Here is a 21,627-nt window from a genome sequence, read left to right as displayed (position 1 = left end):
ATCATCCAAAAAGATAACATATGTGTTACCTTGTTTCTTGCCAACAAAGAAAGTTTCATTTGTTTTAATATCAACAACATGACATATTAATGATTCAAAGACAACTCTTAGACCCTTATCACAAAGTTGACTCATGCTTAATAGATTATGTTTAATACCATTTACAAATAAAACAATTTTAATTTGAGAGGAGGAAATTTTACCAATTGTGCCAAGGCCTTCTATGTGACCTTTTCAGTTGTCACCAAAGGTTACATTTCTTCCTTTCTTTGGTTTTAATTCCTTGAAGAACTCTTTGGTTACTATCATGTGTCCAAAGTACCCACTATCAAGATATTACTTTTCGTTTTTCTTATTCTCTTAACTTTAAGCAAGTGAGCTCCTTCTACAAAGACAAAATCAAACATTTGCCTTTGGTACTCAAATTTTCTTGTATCCATATATGTCAGTGTCTTTGGTTTCTTTTGGAGCCCATTCCAATTTTACTACCTTACCATGTGTAGGCTTCATTCCTTTTGAAACCCATACACTTTTTATTTTCTTGCCTCTAAAGGTAGCAGTTCTTAAAGGACAAGTGTAAGTAAAGTGTCCTACTTTATAACAATAAATACATTTGATGAAAGACCCAAATTTTACATTTTCTTTAACAAAGAAAATTTTAAAATGTGTTCCTTTCTAAGTTCTATCATAGCCTATTCCTTCTTTATCAAAGAACGTTGTTTGTGTCTTTAACATGTCATTTAATTTTTGTTGACTCATGTTAAACTTTGAGAATGTAGGATGCAAGTTCTCATTTTTCCTTTTCAGCTCATTTCTCTTAATTTCCAAGTCTTTGACTAAGGTTACTAGTTTTACTTTTTCCTTGACTAAGAACCCATTTTCTACTTTAAGCTTGGATATGATGTTTTTGTATTTCAATGTCTTTTCTTCAAATTCAAATATTAAATCATCATATGCATATTGTAATTCATCAAATGAGTATGAGTCTTGATCCAAGGTGAATGAATTTGAATCATGAGAAGTAAAACATACCTTGAAATCCTCAAGTGCCATGAAGCAAAGATTGGCAACTTCATCTTTTTCATCTTGAAAGTCATCATTATTGCTCCAAGTGGACACCATGGCATTCTTCTTGAAGTTCTTTAAGGCACTCTTCTTATTTAGGCATTCATATTTGGTGTGTCCCATTTTTCTGCACTCATAGCATATTAAATGGTCTTTGTTATGTTCCTTTTCTAGCATGTTTCTTCTAGGTCTCCAACCCTTATAGTTCTTTCACATAAAGTTACTAAATCTCTTGGTTAGCATGGCTATGTCTTTATCTTCCTCACTCTCATCTCTAATATTTCTCTCATCTTCTTCAATTTTGGATTTTAAGGCTATTCCTTCCTTTTTATTATCTTCATTCTTTTCATCATCTAGAGCATTCTCATATTTTATTGTCATCCCATATGTAAGTAGTGATCTTATGAGTTCTTCTAACTTGAAATTACTTAGGTTTCTTGCTTCTTCCATGGTTGTCACTTTTGGTCTCTATGACTTGGGAATACTATAAAGTATCTTTTTAACTAGTTGAGCATTTGAGAAGTCCTTTTCTAAGGCCTTTAATCCTCCAACTATGTGTGTGAATCTCTTATTCATTTGATTTATTGTCTCATTTTCTTTCTTCTTAAATAGCTCGTAATCATGTGTGAGAAGTCCTATCTTAAATTCCTTAACCTGGTTTGTTCCCTCATAGGCAGTTTCTAAGGTACCTCAAATTTGTTTAGCGGTTTGACATATAGATACTTTATTAAATTCATTAGCATTTAAAGAACAAAAAGTGTATTGAATGCCTTCTAATTTGTTTGTGTCAACTTCTTTTCCTTGTCAACCGGTTCTTTTCTAGTTTTTACAATTATTTTTTCATCTACTTCCTTAGTAGGGACATAGGGACCATCTAAAATGACATTTCAAACATTAAGATCAACCGATTGAATAACATCTCCATTCTCTTTTTCCAATAAGGATAATTTGTACTTGAGAATAATGGAGGTTTTTGAGTAAAGTGTCCTTCACCAAGAACAACACAAGTAGATTCCATCTTGATGTGTTGAGTTTTATTTTTTTTGATTACTTGAGATTGTTAGACTTGCAAAATTGAGCCTTTGCTGTAATACCAATTGTTAGATTAATAAGCACAATATGAATGAGTCCAAGAGGTGGTGAATTGGATTGTTTTAAAAATTTGAAGAACCATTTAAATTTTTTAAGAAGATGAAATCCCCTCTTTAATTCAAATGCTCAATTTGAAGATAAACAAATTAATTGACCTCTTGATCAATGAAGGAAATTTGAATTTCAAGTAAAAAAAAGAGTAGAAAAGTTCACACATGTATTTTATAGAGGTTCGACCTCCTTACCCAGTCCTCTTTCTTAGATTCACCAAAGAGTTTAGAATTCACTATTTGATCAAGATTCAATACAATGCCTTTTGTAGATCAAGCATAACCATTCAATACATTGCCTTTTTTATCGTTAAAGCACAACCACTCTACCTTTTCTATTGGTTAAGGTATAACCACTTAAGAAAGTGTAATAATAGGAATATGAGTGTAGCAAATATGCCTCTTAAAGGCTGAATAGAGAATTTGGTACAACATTTGAATGAAAAAATGAGAGCTCAATAAATGCTTGACTAGAAGACTTTTAGAATTTAAGAAGAGTACAATGTGTTTTGAATGCATTTTGGCTCATTCTTCTCTCGTTAGTTGTGTTTTAAAGTTTTCTAACCTTCATAAATGTTGATGAAGCTTCTATTTATAGTTGTTGAAGCTTCAATGGTAGTTGCGAGTGCATTTATTGTGAAAGTAGCCATTCTTTTCTTCATTCAAGGCTCCAATGGTCATATTGTAACGAGATGTATATGGATGTATCAATACATTGCTTTTTACTTTTGAATTCTTCCCAAGATGTTTCAATATATTTGTGCATGTATCGATACATTTAAACTTTCCTACAAGGGTCTTAACGTTCTACTTAAAATGTATCAATATATTTTCCAATGTATCAATACTTCTGAGATAATAAGCACTTTTGTTGAAAATGTATCGATATATTTGTGAGATGTATCTATCCTTTAAGTCAATAAGCATGTATCGATACATTGAGTTTGAGTTATGAACTTTAACTCTACTAAAGAACATGTATCGATAGATGTCAGAATCTATCGATTCTTATCCAAGTGTATTGATACATGAAGAACATGTATTGATAGATTTGGACTAGAATGCATTTTTAAAAACCTTTTTCATTTTTTTTCTTTTTCAAACTTACTTGACGTTGTTTGGGGATGTGAGAGTTTTGATCTTCTATAACTTGAATGAATTTTGGTCATTTCTTTTTGTCATTTCAAAACATGAAAATGACTAATCTAACAATGGCTAACTAAGTTTGCTCACTCCTTATTGGTCAAGACAAAATATGGAGCAATTCAATATGCCCAAATATATATTAATGAGATTGTCAAGGAATATGGTATTATAGTAGTGATAGTGTCTGACAGAGGATCGTAATTCACAAGTCAATTTTAGAGGAAATTTCAAGAGGGCTTACGCACAAGATTGGATTTTAGTACGACCTACTAACAGACGGATGACTATAAGCCCTCTTGGATTTTAGAAACCTCTCTATTTTAGATAAACTTCCTAAAATATATCTAAGACAACATTTTAATTTCTAACATTTAAAACATGGATTAGTTTCCTAAATTGTATGTTGCTCAAGTAACCTAAATAGTGACTTAACAAATTTTATAAACTTCTAGTCAAACCAAAATTTTAAGAAAAGTTCAATGCTATCACATAAGTTTAGGAATTTCTTTTAAAGTAGGAAACTATTGGCTATGAATTTCCCAAATTAAAATACTATCCTTAATTTTAGAAATTTCTTTTAAAGTAGGAAACAATTTCCTATTTTTATGAATCACCCAAAATTAAAATTCTATCCTTAATTATAGGAATTACTTTTAAAATGGGAAACAATTTCCTTTTTTTATGAATTACCCAAAATTAAAATAGATGGCATTTAAGTGCTCTTAAAACTCCATAAATCATGAGCCAAATTCATGAAAAAGCTACTGAAAATTTTTGGCAAGTGTGTTTAACAATTAAACACAAAATTCATGAAGAATTAAGCTAACAAAACCGATCATAGCTATCTAAAATTTTCTGCATTGAATCTTTGTTGTGTTGGAACTCGAAAACATGATTTTTATGAATCATTTTGTAATACCTCGTACTCCCATATAGAAGCCAATAAGACCTAATCGATAAGAAAAATGGTCAATTTATGTAAATTTAAGTGCCAGAGAACGGTGATGGGTGAATAGAATATTTTGAAATAAAATATTTCGTACATGAGAAATAATAATTAAATAATAATATTTTCATCGAGGATGAATTAGCGAGTTAAAAGGTGATTTAGAAGTAAACCAAGGCCAAGCGAGATGCTTTGAGACTCGCGAAGACAATTGGAGGATTTTGAAAAAAAATAAGATTTTATTAATAAAATAATATTAAAATATTAATATTTTATCGATTGTTAAAATTAGTCATGAAAGAGGACTATATGACTAGTCTAAGTGGGGGAGAAGAAGTAAGAATGAATTTTGAAGAAAAGGAATATTAGTGGGGCTCGCGTGTTTTTATTAAATAAAGCTAAAGCGAGTAAGTATATATTTAAATATTATGGTGACACCTTCGTGAAGTGTAAATTTTATATTTTATTTGTACAAGTGCAAAGGAAGGGAAATGGAAGGAAATTGGAATTGAAGAAATGTTGGAAGGACCAAATTGTAAAGGATAAAAAGTTGGAGGATCGAATGGTAAATAAAGAAAAGTTGAAGGACTTATGTGTAATTTCAACATTTAAAGTTAAATGGAAAATAACTAACCAAGGGAAGTTAAATTATGTTGGATAATGAGGTGTGCATGTAAATTTACTATTACATGCAAATGATAGCATGCAAAAGGAAGAAGTTAGTGGGGAACATGTGGGACTCCCACCATGTGAAGTAAAAGGTAAAATAAAGACTAAATCTTATTGCATGTAATGAGATTGGTGTATTAGGTGGCCAAATGAGGAAAGAAAGGTGTGGGATGCATGTGGCTTAAATAGATTAATGAATGATCAAATAAAATATAAAGTGAAGCTTGTGGATGAAATGTGATTGGAGGAATAAGGTGATGCATGAAATAAAGAATGAAGAAAGGAAAAATGGGATGGTGAAGGTGGCGGATGGAGAAACAAAGTAAGAATAGATTTTAGGCCAATGAACAGGGGAGGAAATTGGTGCATGAAATTAGAGTGGAGGATGAAATGGTCCAATGAGAAACAAGGGATAAATAAAGAGATTTGAGTTTATGGAGGAGCTTGGCAGAATCCGCCCATGTCAAAGAAAAAGCAAAAGCAAAAGCAAACAAAGTGAGTTTGCCTTAAGAAAATCGCACCATTAAGAAAAAAAGGAAGTGAATCATCCTTGAGAGAAAAAGAGAAAGGATAAAGAAGAAAAGGCTTGGAGGAGGCTTGGCTTTGGAGGAGTTGGAGAAAAATCGAAAGGTTTTCTCTTGCATGCCATTATTGAACCTTGAAAGAGAAAGTGAAGGTATGGTTTAGAGATTTTAAGGTAAGAAAAGTAAAGGTTGTCATTTTGTTTGATTGCATGCTTTGTAAACCGATTATAATGTGGGATTTTGGTTGTGGTAGAAAGAATCTTCAAGGATTCAAGAATCGGATGCATGCATGTAGGTGGATCTTGGAATGCATCGTGATTTTGAGCTAGATAAGTAATGGGTCAGTGTTTTAGTCATGAAATCACAAGTAGACAAGAGGAATGAGATGTTAATTAGTTGATTATGTTTGTGGCGGCAATGGTGATCAAGGATGTGAGGAGTTTGTGACTTATGTGAGGGATTGAAAGTGAAAGAAAACCGAACGTAAGCATGCAATGTGACTACATTGTGTTGTGTTGGCTTTGGTTGATTGATAGTATGTGGATTGTATGTGAAATGATTGTGAATAACATCAATGAAAACTATGAAATTAAGATAAGGATTTATTGATTGATGTGCTGCCCACATATGAGTACAATTAAGTGTATTGGGTTTGAATTGTTACTAGGAAGTGTGTGAGAAAGGAAAGTTGCCGTGGTGGCATGCCAAAGGAGGTAACGGATGACCGGCAAGTAGAATTAGCTAGATACGCATCTAAATCGATAGCGACGTAGTGTCCCGCTATTGTAAAGTGAGTAGAGGGTTTCTATTGCAAAATTTTTATACTATACACATATCGATATATGATTAATAAGCGTGTCAGTTTGCTTTAAATGCAATTTGCGGACAGCATGTGTTGTTAGCCTTGGTAGGTGATTTTTAAATGGATTTGCAATGAAGTTATATTGAATTTATGGACAGCATGAGTTGGTAGAATGTTAGGCTTGTGAATGTCATGCTTTTAAATAGGTTTTGTATATATGTATATATAAGTATATATCTAAAAGGTTTTAGAAATCGGGAAACAAGTTTTTTACCATGATTTATGTCAAAATGTGCCTTATGTGTTTGTGTGATGTGCAGTCATGAACAAATTACATATATTCACCATGCTGATTTGATATTTAAACTTCATGCAAAGGCAGTATATTATAAGTTTTACCAACAAGTTTATCATGTTGCCATGAATAGTGTTTTTCTTGGAAATAGTTTTAAAATGAGCTTTTGAGAACTCAATTTGCTTTTAAATGGTTTTGTCAAATCGGGAGATTCAAGAGTAAGTCGAATGTCACATCGGGATAGTGTGACCCTTGTGAACAAGTGAGCGATAATTAGAGAACCTTTAGGTCACCAACGGGCTATTAGACGTGGCTAAGGCCACAATCTATGATGTATATACGTGGCTAGGCTATAAGTTGTTATACGTGGTTGCGACCACCTAATTTATCCAACATCAGCCAACATCATCTAGACTACCATAGCTATGGGAATCCAGTGGAGGATGAGCTCCCAGATTTGTTATTACATGGAAGTAGGTCCATGAGTAATTTATTATGATTACCTACTCGAGAATGATGTCTTTTTGGGTTTTCAAACACGAATTCTTTCGCATGGTGAGAATTATAAGATGTTCTGCAACTCCATTGTTTATATAGTGATTTTATATTTAAACTCCTCGAGGACAAGATAATTTACGAACTTGTGTATAAGTTCTAGTAATATTTTCTCTTTCAAGGGCATGCGTGATTATACTGATTTGCTTTAAGTAAAGTTGTTAAATGATTTTGACAGTGGAAATCTTTACTAGTATTGGTTTCGATACTTTATTGGTTTTACATGTAAAGCACAAATCTCCCTTTTGAGTTAAATTGTTTACATATATTCTTAAATTTTTAATATTCAAATCTTCCATCCTTAGCTTATTTCACATCTACACCCTACTCATGGAGCCAATGATCACTAAGTCTGTGAGACTTAGCCCCTTTATCTTCATTTTGTAGATAAGTGATCAGCTCGAGTAAATTGCCCCAGCATATTTTGATTCACTGTGATGTAGGTAATGACATCTCATAGACTTTCACTCTAAGTTGCTCCGCTGCATAGAGGTTGTTACAGTGTTGTGCAAACAGCTAGACTTATAAAAAGTATTAGTCTTTTTGTAATGTATTGCTAAAACTTTAAGTTTGAGAAATGAATTCTAGGTGTGATGTTGAAACTCACCTAAGGTCGGTTAAATTTGGATATTGTTAACTACTTGCTACACCCTAGTTTCAACTATTTATTTGGTTTAAGTACATGATAGCATTATTATTATAGGTCAATTACAAACGCGATAGAACATTTTGATTTAATTATCCAAAATCTCAATTAAGGCTTGTTCAGGATTTGAGGAGCTCACTCGCAAGTCTCGAACACTAGTAATAATCGAAAGGAAGGTCGTTACACTTTTTCATACTAAATGAAGTTTGGCCGAAACATGATGTAATTTAATTTAATAAAACTAAGTTTTAACAATAAAAAATTACTTATGACACTTTTCCAATGTTAGTAAAACATAATTGGTACGTTGGTCCCCAAAACACATCAAAACTATTCGGTTTTTAACTTAGCTTCGCAAGCCTTTTAATCCATTCATTAATTATTCAACTAAACATAATTTTAAACCTTTTAAAACATGTTTTAATGAATTAATTACATGCTGTCCAAATTTAAATTAAAATAGAAAAATAAATTTTAAACAAAACCTATAAAATTAATATACACCAAATCAACACACAAATCAATCTTATTAATTATCATCGAGAATCAAGCATCATATTACATGAAAAACACCAAACAAAGGCTTTGATACCATTGTTGGAATCCGACCTCATGCTCAAACATAAAATAATCAATAAATTAAAATATAATGCAACGAAATAATAAAATAGCATTTAATCATAGAAATAGCTTAATCTTATAGGATCAATGTTTGTGTTTTCATGTAACTTTCAAATTGATTATGAATACTCATATGTTTAAGAGGTACATACCTTGCTTTAGATATCGTAATCAAGAGCTAATTAAATAAAAATCCTTGCTTCTTTACCTTTAGGATTTGTCAAATCTTCAACCACTCAAGTGTTCGGCATCTAATAGTAATCCATACAGTGACTGAATAAGACCTTCTCAAAAGTAAGATTTTTACTTGTGCTAGCAAGTTTTGTTTCTAAAAAAAAAGTACCAAAATTTTTGCTGAATCTTATTTTGTCAAACAAAGAAAACTATTTTTCTTTTTATTTTATGAAATAGCTGAAAAGTGGTTGAAGGCTTAGAGTTTGTAGTTTGCTAACATAACATATTTATATAGCTAAACTAATTTGTAATCCTAAATACAACAGTTGTATTTTAATTTAATTAAGTCTCTATGAACTTAATTAATTTTTCACTTTATTTTGGTCTCTTTTAATTAAGTCCAACTCAATTAATTATCCTTATTGAATCCCAATTATGTCACTTAATGTGTGCGACCCATTAAGCTTCTAACATGTTGGTAATAAATATAAATCCTAATCAAATATCAATTTGATAATTAATTTATATTTATAGATCATGAGTGGCATCTAACAATACATCATGACCACCCAAATGTTAGAGAGTCAATTAAAGAAATTGACAAAGCCCTTCAGTGATAAGCCTCTCAATGCAATACGATCCTTTCATCAAATATCTCAAATATGTCATTAAGCATGGCTCGATGTCTACTTATGACATTCTATATTAGTTCTCATAATTCATGACTAACCTTATGAATTTAGGAAACTAACTTTTCTCAAATTCATCATGCTTTGGCCAAAGACTTTATACAAGTTAATCAAGAATTAAGAACAAGTAAGATACATCTCCTCATATCACTTGGGGTGATGAATCTTTTCTTACTAGTAATTCACCTTCGTATGCTTCATGGCATATTCAAAAACACTCTGTTTAGGTAGCTGGTCGCTTCCAAACTCGTAGAGGTGAAATCAAACTATCTCTTTCCCTATACAAGATGACCTAGTGTCTCAACTCTAAGGACTAGTTGCACGACTATCACATAAGAACATTTTCCATAAGCATTTGAGTGAAATACCAAATAGAGTTCTCATAACGGGTCATGTTCAGTGAACTTGTTGTTTAACAAGCACCTACATGTTATCCTTACGTATCCCATATACTTCAATCTATTAGATCAATTACTTCTTTGCCAATTATGGAAGCTTAACGTGTACCAGTCTTTGAGCAATGTCAATGCCCTGTCTTGACAATACAATGACCAGGAACAATTTTAGGAATATGACTTTTATGCATAGTGATCTTATAATTGTAACAACTTTACAATTCTCTTGCAAGACTTTTATGTTCCATGGGCTTTATCCAATTAGTACTTAATAACTCCTTATTATTTCACTAATATGAAGGAAAACCTCTATCATATATAATTATGTGATTAATATGCATTAAATGACAATGTATATTCTTTGACCAATCTAATTGGCTCAAAGGCATGTACCAACAACTACAAGAAAAGCAATGGCAAATGAAAGAAGCCATTTGACAGAAGGAGCAAACTAACTAAACATAGATAGCTCAAGCCACGATCATGTTTCCTATGAAGAGTTCACATTAGGTGATGGACTATCTAGACAAAGTCAAGCTAATGGCTGCAAGAAGAGGATAAGCAAGATTCAAAGGTTGTGAAACTTGGATCCTTAGTGTTGGGCGCAATCAATGCCAAACAATTCTCTAAGAAAAAAGGGCTTATGTTCACTAACATAATGATGAATGGATAAACGATCTAAGCTCATGTCAACACTTGGGCTTCAAACCTATTTGTGGTAAAGGGTGTTGTCAAGTTTATACATGCTAGTACATATATCGCTCAAGTAATATAAAGATAAGTTGAGTATCATATCCCATAGAGATTTTCCTTTAAACTTTTATTAAGTATTAAATTTTTAACAAAATTTATCTTATCCAAGCAACTTGATTTTGAAACTTAATTAATGTAAAATATACTACTAAAACTAAACTAAGAATATGAATTTTATTTAACTAAAGAAACTATTAATTTGAAAACATGGGATCATGGTGTCTTTTAATATTTCATTTGAATTTAATCTCATCCTTTAAACTTAGAATAATGGAGTTAATGGCTAACCTAGAATCTAATTTTATGTACAAGTGTCTATCGAGAGTCTTGCACATGTAATCTTCAAAATTAATTCCATATGTCTAAACAAATTAATTAAGACAAGCCCCTAAAGTTCATGCTCTAGATTGGTTGCCTATGATATTTAGGTATATGTCTATCCTAAATACGAATCTATCACCTAACCACTAAGTAAATTGAACATAAGTTATTCAAATTAATGGTTTAATCTAGACACCCTTCGTCTTGTTGCATTTAGAGACCTAAATCATCTCAACTGGCGATCAAGCAATGAAAAGCATTAAGTATAGATTTGAATAAACCATAAAATACCCCTTATTACTAAACAAAAAAAAATCATATATTCAAACTATATTGAAATAAAACATAATCCTAGAAAAGGAATTTAGCTTAACATCATTGCTTCAGCAAACATCACAATTTCAAGAGAATAAATCATTTCTATCGCAAAAGAACAAGAGAGAAATGAAAAACTAGAATGAAGAACAAGGCTGTCGTTAATTCTCGATTTTCAATCGTCTTCGTTTTCTCTTCATTTCCTCCTTTGATGAACCTTTTTCTTTCTCTCTAAACTACTATTTACTTCCTTTTAAGACCTCCTCTTTTCAGTTGCTAAAAATCACCTATTCATAGCCACAACAAAGCCTTAAAAAATAAAATCCTGAATGGCTGTGTTTCAATAAAACACGTCAAAGTGTCGCAATCTTCCTCTTTGAGCATCGTGATGCTCTACTTTTTTTTTGTTAACTTTCAACCAGTACCGCTGCCTTCCACCAGGGCCACTATAGCGCTGAATGATCAAGAATTTGTATGAGAGAAATGTTGCTCCTTTGGGCGCTATGGCCTTAAGTCTTTCGAGGCCCCAATGCTGCTTCCTTGTGATACCTTGGTGTAGAAACTACTATAGTACCTCATCTTGCAACTCGGTGTTCTCCTACCTCAAGGTTGGTATGGGAAAAATGATAACATGAAAGTTATACTTCTGCCTCTTAGCTTTTCAATGGTCGAAGAATCACATTGACTGAATCTCTTTAGGTCAAGTGATGCCAAAATTACCGTAGCATGTTAATTGTAAATCTGTACTTAGTCTAGATTGCATAATCCATTGCATAATTCATCACAATTTAACTTTTTGCATTTGAAAGCCTAAAAAGACAAGGACTAAAGCAGTATTGGCCTAAATTAAGACTTTAAACATGCAAATAAACTAGAATAGCTTGAATTGAAATAAGTTAACATCTTTTAAATTAATTAACTAAAAACATAAAAACTATCTAAAATCGACTTAAAACACAAGGACTTAGCTATTTTAACATCCAAAATGTGGCTAACTAACTCTATATAATAGAGTTTATTAGAGGACACTACTAAGAAGCTAAGCTTGAAGCCTACAAAAGGGGTTGGTTTCATCAAAGCATGTTCCAACCATGAGCTCAATAACAATCGAGGTACAATTGTGTGCATAGAAAGGTAAACAACCATCTAGTAATCCTTATGGATGATTATGACTATGTCAATATTATTGGATTCCTTGATCGGATTAATGCTTTGCCTATTCCCTTTGCAAATTGTATTTGTGTGTTGGACACCAAGGGGTAATGTGTGGTTCTAGTAAAAAGAGGGCGTAACCTAGATAGCAAGCTACTTTCAATCATGCAACTAGCCAAAGGTGCACAGTACAATGAAAAGACATTTGTTGTAGTCCTCAAGTTGGAGGAACTCTAAGGGCTCTTTTGGAGGCTCCCATCTAATGTTGGAGGTGTTGGACAAGTTTAAACACATGATGCCAGCAAGTCTACCTAGTAAGTTACCTTCTAAAAGGGAAGTTGACCATTACATCGAAGCAGTGCTACGGGCACAGCCACCAACACAAGCTCCTTATAAAATGTCCACTCTAGAGTTAGTTGAATTGAGAAAGCAATTTGTAGAGTGAATTGATGTCGAATTCATCATAATATCCAAGTCCCCATATGGTGCATTAGTGTTGTTCTAATGCAAGCGTGATGGATACTTGGAGTTGTGCATCGACCACAAAGCTTTGAACAAGCTCATATTGCAAATTACGAACTTGTTTGACCAATTGGGAATGGCGACATGGTTCACAAAGTTGGACTTATCAGGGTATTAACAAGTACGCATAGCCAAGAGGGATGAGCCCAAGACAATATGTGTGACTCGTTGTAGTTTGTATAATTTCCTTGTCATGCCATTCGTACTCATCAATACTCCAACATGAATAGTTTGTATGGGCATTAACAACGTTGTATACTTGGATGACATTGTGATCTATAGTAAGACATTGAAGGAGCATGTGGAGCATTTTAGGTAAGTGATAAAGGCATTAAGGGAGAATGAGCTATTCATGAATAAGGAGAAGTGCACCTTTGCTCTCTAATAGACACCTTTCTTAAGACACATCATTTGTGGTGGCCACATGCAAATGGATCCAGACAAAATGAAGGCCATACTTGACTAGGAACCACCCATTAAGGTAACTAAACTTTGATCATTCTTTGGCCTTTCTAATTATTTTTAGAGGTTTGACAAGGGCTATTCTATCACCACACCTTTAACCAACATGCTAAAGACGTGAAAGGCATGGAAGTCGGCTACAATAAGGCAACAAGCCTTTGAGCAAGTGAAGAAGGCAATGAGTGAGTAGCTAGTGTTGGCGCTGCTAGACCGCACCAAACCATACAAGATCTGCACTAATGCACCAAATTTTTCCATTAGGGGAGTGTTGCAAAAAAGATATCCAGTGACTTTTGAAAGTAGCAAGCTTAACGAGAAAAAGAAAAGGTGCATAGTTTAAGAGAAAGATATGACCTTAATGGTGCAATGCCATCACACATGGAGACACTACCTACTTCGGACTGTATTCATGGTGATTATTGATAACGTGGCAACATCATAGTTTCAGAACTAGAAAAATCTTAGTGCCAATCAAGCTCGTTGGTAAGACTTCTTGACTAAATTCTACTACCAGTTGGAGTACAAGCTTGATTAAGCTAATTTGGTAGTAGATGCACTCAGTAGGAAGGCCACATTAATAGTCATGAGTAAAGCCCAAGGGGCACTTTTCTCATGTATCAAGGAGGGACTATTACATGACACCATGGTGCAATTGTTGATGGAGTATGTCAAGAAAGAGAAAACTATAAGGATTTAGGTTGATGGTGATCTTTTTACACCAAAAGGTTGAAAACGTATACATCATAGTATAGAAAACAATGTAGAAAAATCCTCAAAGAGTGCCATTATTCGAGCTAGGATGGACACTTAGGTATGCATCACATTTTGAGTTTGGTCAAAAAGAATTACTATTGGCCACACTTACGAAAGAATGTGGATAGCTATGCGCCCACTTGTTTAGTATGCCAAAAAGACAAGATAGTGCAAAAGAAAGTGGCATGGTTACGTAAGCCATTCTTATATCGAAATGCCCATGGGAAAGCGTGAGTATGGATTTCATCATGAGAGTGCCCAAGGTAGATGGATTAGGCTATCATCGCCATGGTAGACCTATTCTCCAAATATGAAACTTTCATCCCTACCAGTCGAGAATGTCCAACCAAGTAAACCGCAAGACTATTCATGAGGAATGTGGTCAAATACTAAGGTTTTCCATTGTCCATTATTAGTTCCATGGGTGGTCACTTTACTAGGAGATTTGGACTGAGCTTTTCAAAATCTAAGGCTTAAAAGTCGATCGAATTTAATAAAATAATTTTGCTAGTTAATTTAGATTAGTTTTAGTCTTTAGTTTGTTAAAATTAATTTCTCTTTTTAACTTAATTCTTAGTTGTTTGGACAAAATCAGTGCTAGGGGTGGTCACTTTAGTAGGAGATTTGGACTGAGCTTTTCAGAATCTTAAGTCTAAAAGTCAATCAGATTTAATAAAATAATTTTTCTAGTTAATTTGGATTAGTTTTAGTCTTTAGTTTGTTAAAATTATTTTTTCTTTTTAATTTAATTCTTAGTTGTTTGGATAAAATTAAGGTGTTATAATTTTAGTAGTTAGCAATTAGGAATTAGTTCAATTCTTCGTGGGAATGAATTCTGCTTTGTACTATATTACTTGTTATGACTCATGCACTTGCATGAGAAATCAACAACAACAACTTCTTTCAGGGAGCTAAATAAAACAATGGCAATGGAAAGATGAAAGGTAAATTGCAAAGATGTGGGACTTTCACTTTTCTACTCAATCATCCAAGCCGTTAGAGATAATTAGATGGTTGAAGCCAAGCCTTGATGAAGTTAAGCTAAATGTAGATGGTAGTTGTAAACCTCAACGTCATCAGGATGCAGGGGAAGGAGTAATTCAAGACCACACAGATAAGCTTCTATTTAGCTTTTCTGAAAATTTTGGCCCTTGCGATTCTTTGATTGCCAAATTGCTAGCTTCGCAAAGAGGCCTTTGGTTATGTAATGAATATAATTTCTCTAAAGTCTGGATTGAAATGGATGCTATGGTTATGGTGTAGATGGTGAAGGAAAATCTTAAAGGCTCTTACAGGATCCATTATATACTAGCATCTATAAGGAAATATTTACAAACATTTTCTTATAGAATTTCTCATACATAGAGAAGGTAATCAAGTTGCTAATTTTTTGTCAAATCGGGGATAAAGGCTTAATGTTTTTCAAGAAGCTACAAGCGATTTGAGAGGTATCTTAAGGTTAGATAGACTAAATCTTCCCTATGTTAGATTTAAATAATTTTAAAGGAGTAGTACTTCATATTTATTTTTTGTTCCTACCATTTTGTAAAAGAGTAGTATTATTTCTTCATGCACGCTTAAAAAGTATATAAGGAAAATAATACCTTTATTAGGACATTTTAATTTTGCTTTAATGTAGTTATTGTAAGAAGGGTATATTGCTTTTCTTATGCATCCATCAATATGCAAGGAAAGTAATATCTCTTTTAGGAATTCTTTCCTATATCTCACATGTAATTACGGAGGTAAGGTTTATATCCCTCTCCTTCATGTAATTAATTTTTACTTTTAATAATTAAACTTTAATAGGGTAGCTGGGCCTTATGAGAATTTCTAACTTTAAAAAAATATTAATTTGTTTGTAGAATTTGAAATTCTATCCATGTAGGATAATTCTCTTTTTCTTAATATCACTTTTTATTATTTTCTTAATGAACCAATATATTGATGGTAGGATAGTTTGGTAAATTAGTCTAGGATTAGTAGAAGGTGATAGATTTAAATTGGAGTTTTTAACACATGTACTTAGTAATTAAGAAGATTAAGATCGTTTTTAGGAAAGTTTGGTGCATTTAAATATGGCTGCATACTTAAATATGTCAATTTTTTCTTTTCTCCTAGCCTACAATTAATTTGCATTAAATCTCCAATTTATATTGAACTTGCTGTTCAATTTTATATCCTCAATACAATTCTCATAAATGTTATTGATTAATATTTTCATTATCATTTTTTTGGTTAAATACCCAAATAAGCTCTTAAACTATATCAAAAAAAGCAATTAAGTCCCTATCCTTTTATTGCATTTAATTAAGCCTTTAAACTTTTATTTTGAGCCAAATAAACCTTTCTCACTAACTATTAACTAATTTTCTTAGCCAACTATACAGTTGGTGCTTTTTATGCCACATCATCTACCACATTCTAAGTTAACATGATAGTTTGATGGTGTCACTACTACGTGGCAGATGACATGGCATTAAAATTGTCAATTACGATTTATGTGTTTACCTTTTTACCCAAAAATGATTAGTTTAAGGATTTAAAACAAAAAAAAAAAACCTTTCTTCTCTAATCTATAAAACAAACATTTTGTGCTTAAATAAACAAAATCATCTTTTTTAGAGTCTAAACTCAAAACTTACTAAATCATCTTAAAGACCAAAATCAGATAAATCTTTCCAACCAATTGAAGACATTCTAATCCATTCCTTAACCGTAAACCATAATTTTAATTAATACTAATGCAGAAAGCCAGTCGTGTTTTTGTAAAAATTATAAACTAGGAAAGCTACTTCATGTAGATATAACGCATGGCTGCTTAAGAATTTTAATTGCTACTGATATAGTTATTTTGATAAGGAAGTCTTCGAAGTAAGTTGGTCCTTTTTCTCTCCCATTCTAAGCCCATAAAGAAACAGTAAATAAGGCCTTTATGGGATTACTAGACTTAAGACAGAGATATTGATTAAATAATGACAATATGACCTAACAAGAAACTTATTCAGCTGAGAGAGTTCTTACGTGACAAGTCACCGAAACAACATGCAACATAGTGTGTCATTACAAGTTGTAATTTTAGTATTATTTAGTATCATCGGAGTTTTGCTTTGTTGATAAAGTTGTAGCACATATAATGCCATTAAATTAGCTTGGTGGTTTCTACCATGAAATAATATATTCAGAATTAGGAAAATATTAAAGAGAAGAAAGCATCTGAAATGTGCTTTGTCAATACAAATAACCAAAACATTCATTTTATGTTTTGATTGGCTAATTTCGTTTTTTGTTTTTGATAGATCAAGGGAAAAGAAAAAATGGATTATAAGGGCTTTGTCAAAAATAAGAAAAAAGTACAAGCTTAAACCATGGACATGGTCACCTTTTTTAAACATGCAAAACTTAAAACTTTGAAGAAAGGCGGAGTCTTGAATGCGAGGTTTATTTAAAGATATCAAAAGGTTGAAGAGATATAAACAAGATAAAGAAAAACCTATCACATTTGGATATGACCATGAGAGTTCCTTTTGCGTAGATTATAAAAAGCTGAAAAGTTGAAAGAAGAAAAGGGAGAAAAAAAAGAAAAAAAGCAAAGCTTAGATAACAAATTCTTTTATTCTACCAGTTTGTGCCATTCTAGGCAAGGTAGTTGCCACTTGTCTCACATAACTATGGTCACCCTCTGCTATTTGCCTTTGCATTGGGCAATCTCTCATTAGATACCTAGTCTGACCACATCTGAAACATAATCCCGCTACCTTGTGGCACAGCCCATCATGCGCCTTACCACAATAATTGCATAAAACACCCTTTTGTCTGTGGTCCAAATTATATGCTCCGCTATACTACTTTCGTCTAGATGGTGGACTAAACAAATCACCATCCCTTAGTTATGCTAGAATCTCTTCAGCCTTGATGGCCATGTGTCTGAGCTCTTCAACCCCTGCCTCCTTCCATTCTAGATTCCAATCTCCTGGTTTCAATCATTCTAGCCGTGTCCATTACTATCGCATATGAGGCTAATCTTGAGGTGGCTAAGACTCTAAATAGCAACTCAATTAATCCCTAAATAAATCTCTTGATCCTCTTCTATTCTATTAGGATCAAATTAGGAGCATATCTTGACAATTGGGTGAAATGGACATCATACTCCACCACCGTCATGTCTAGGGTTTATCTCACAGTCTCAAATTCTTGTACCTTTGCCTCCCTCACTCTTTCAGGCAAGAAGTAATCCAAAAAAGCTTGGAGAAATTCTTCCCATGTGATTGGGGCTAACATTGATGATTTATTTCTGTTAAGTGTGATAAACAAATTCTGGCTGCATCTTCTAATCTAAAACCCACCAATTCCACTTATTGATATGTAGAGCATCCCAAAGCCAAACAAATGCACCCCATGTCTTCAAAAAATCTATACGAATATTCTTTTGTATCTGAGCTAATAAATGATAGGGATTTTAATTTCACAAAATCTGTCAAAATAACCTTAATAGCCCCTTTCTGATGTTCACACTGAGACATATAGTCTGGGTCTTGCGAACTAGAATCAACCCACTCCTCAAATGGTGCTTTGCTACTATTGCAAAACTTAGCAAATTCATGAGCCAAGCTTTGCAGCCCTGCTATGAAATCCCCTAAGGTGACACCTCCTCATGTAGGGTAGTCATCACCGATTTCCAAATTCTACTCACCGGTTTACATATAGCTTGGTTCCGCATTCCGAGTGCCTCTCATCCCTTTACTTCTATCACAGCTCCTTGACATGGACACTTATGGTGGTTCCATAGGCTCATCTGGGGAATCTTGCTCTCACGTGTCCTTTAAGGTAGCTCTTGTCGTAGGCTACATCCTCTACCAAGACGAAGCAAAACAATGTTCATAATCATAACTCCGAATTCCAAAAGGTAAGCTTACTAAAACTTTGAGAGTTCATGCAGCCTTTTGTTCATAATTGGTGCTGTAGTCACCAACCATGAACAAGACTCTACATTAATCCCCAACAATCCATTGATAGACACAATTTCACCTAGGACTTTTTAACCTAAGCTCTCTGATGCTAACTTTGCGACGATCAAATTTTGAGGGTTTATGACCGACACACGAGCCCAGCAAACAAACCCACTAAACCAGAGCAAGCCTTAGAATCCAATATCATACAACATAAGCTAAGGGATTCAATCATCAAATATTCATAATAAATGCAAATCAAATACAATATCCCTAGCTCAAATTCCATACAATTAATAATAAGGCCATATGTTGGCCATCCAAATGGGTTCATACATATTAACCCTTAATACACAATATAATGTGGAATCCAGTGCCTGCACACATTATCCACAATGGAAAACTTCAACTAACTCAGCAAAGTGACCAAAACAGAGGACCTACAAGATGCCAAAATCAATCTGTCACTGGACAACTTTTACCACACAACTTTGTGGCCTATTTATCTGCATATGGTATACAAATGGGTGAGTACTATAATACTCAGTGAAGGGTGTAGATAAACAAAATCATATATGTTTATGTAAAATACATATATAAAATTTATGCACCTTCCATGCATTTAGATGTTCTATCAAACATCTTGAAATACAAGGCATATCATTATCCTAAATCTCTAATTTGAGGGCATGTCATCATCCTTAATGTCTCTAAAAATCATCACATATATCATTATGCTTACCCTCAAAGCCAATAAAAATTATTCAAATCATACTCCATGGTACAATGTAGTTGCCAAAGTCTCACACCATAATCATAGCACATTTATTTAAGACTCTCCATGGTTGTTTCATGCCATATGCCAATCAAACAACGAGTAGTCCTCCCTTAGACATAGTCAGATTGTGCTCGATGGCCAATCAGGGGAATATCATATCGCACACTTAATGAAGCAATGGGAAAAGAATAGATCACGCACAGTGCCCAAACAGCTAGTAGAGAAACAGATCCCACTTAGCGCCAAAGCTGCTGAGGAAGAACAAGTCATCAACTAGAGAAATCTCCTAGTGTCAACATTATCTGGAGTAATCTCAACAGATGGCATCAAAGCACTACAGTCAAGAATCATAGGCGAGATTAGTGCCACCATCCTTGCTTACCACTATCCCTACAGGCACACACGGTCACAAAGGGATAGAAATCCGCTTAACCATAAATCAGATCAACGTCTAGAATTCATTCCTCAAACGAAAACACAAATCCACAAATAAGGCCATCATGCCTTTACCATTCACAATTTCTTATCGAACCTCAATTCACATTTATCAAACTTCAATTGTCTTTGGCTTGGTTAAGTTCCAATTGCCTCTAAGTCTCCAAGGCATCATTCAATCAAATCATCTCAGCATATCATTTAGCTCGAGTAACCTACTCTTAGGTGTTCATCATAGCCTCTAGACATTTTAGTCTAGGCACACACACAGCATAGGCCATCCATGTGGCTCAAATCGCATCATACAAACACATAATTCATATTTATTGTCCTTTAACCTAGGCATCTATATCTAGGCAATCATATAATATATACATATACATAGATACACACATTCTAATACCATGGAAATGACTTCACAAGACGTCATGCATCACATGCCTTTTAATTCAAAATGCACTCATAGTGACAATAGGAGGCACTCTCAACCATGCTCCAATCCTTAGCCTCCAATCATCCTTTAGTTCATCAATGAGTTGATTTAACTCTATTTCCCCCTCTAAACACATTAAAGCATTAAAGGATTAATTATTCCTTGCTTACGAAAAATATGCCAACTTTCACATACTTAACGAAACTTAGCAATCCAACTAATTAAGCTCAAATCCTTCATTAATGAGCTAAACCCATACCTAGAAGTCAAATTGCATGAGTCTTAGCTTCCAAATTCCTTAATATAAGCCAAAGGGGAAAATTACTAAATTTGGAGAAAGTTAGATGTTTTAGCATTTAACCAATTAAATTGAAAAATAATCAATAAAGCGTTAAATCTTACCTATAGAATAGCTCCCTAAGCTTCAAATAGCCTCATATCACTTCAAAAATCCATTTAAGGCCTCATGGTTTTGGGTTTCTTGAGAGAGAAAAGGAATGAAAGAGCTGAGAGAAAGAGTTGAGGAAAAATTGACTGAAATCTCTTTTTATTTTTTCCTTTCTTCTTTGATGTATCAATACATTTGGCCTCAATGTATTGATACATTTCAAGCTAAATGCTCCCTACCTAAGCATGTATCGATACTTTTCCCCCTAAGTGCTCTTTGAGTTCAATTGTATCAATACATTTAGACAATATATCTATACATGTTCATCTTGGACTAAATCTTTCAATACATTCTCAAATGTATTAATAAAATATTCTTCTTGCGACCTTTGTTATTCATCTTGCCATGAATGTATTAATACATTGGGGCATGTATCAATACTTCTAACCTTGGAGGCAATTCTAAGCTTCCCAAAAACTCCAAAAATCCAAGTTTAGCACTCTAATATTATTCTCGAATGATATTACACCTTAAATCATTCATTTAACTTAATCTTGTACACATAAATTCATAAGCATAACATTAGACCTTGATCAAAATGTCAAATTATGAGATTTATTACATATTTCCTCAAAGTTTTAACCTAAATGTCAATATATACACTCTTAAACACTAGGCATACATATCATATCATCAA

This window comes from Theobroma umbraticum, unplaced genomic scaffold (genome assembly GCF_002168275.2).
Source record: "Theobroma umbraticum cultivar Fairchild unplaced genomic scaffold, ASM216827v3 scaffold_34.0, whole genome shotgun sequence".
NCBI classification, from domain to species: domain Eukaryota; kingdom Viridiplantae; phylum Streptophyta; class Magnoliopsida; order Malvales; family Malvaceae; genus Theobroma; species Theobroma umbraticum.
This window is presented reverse-complemented; position numbering follows the sequence as displayed.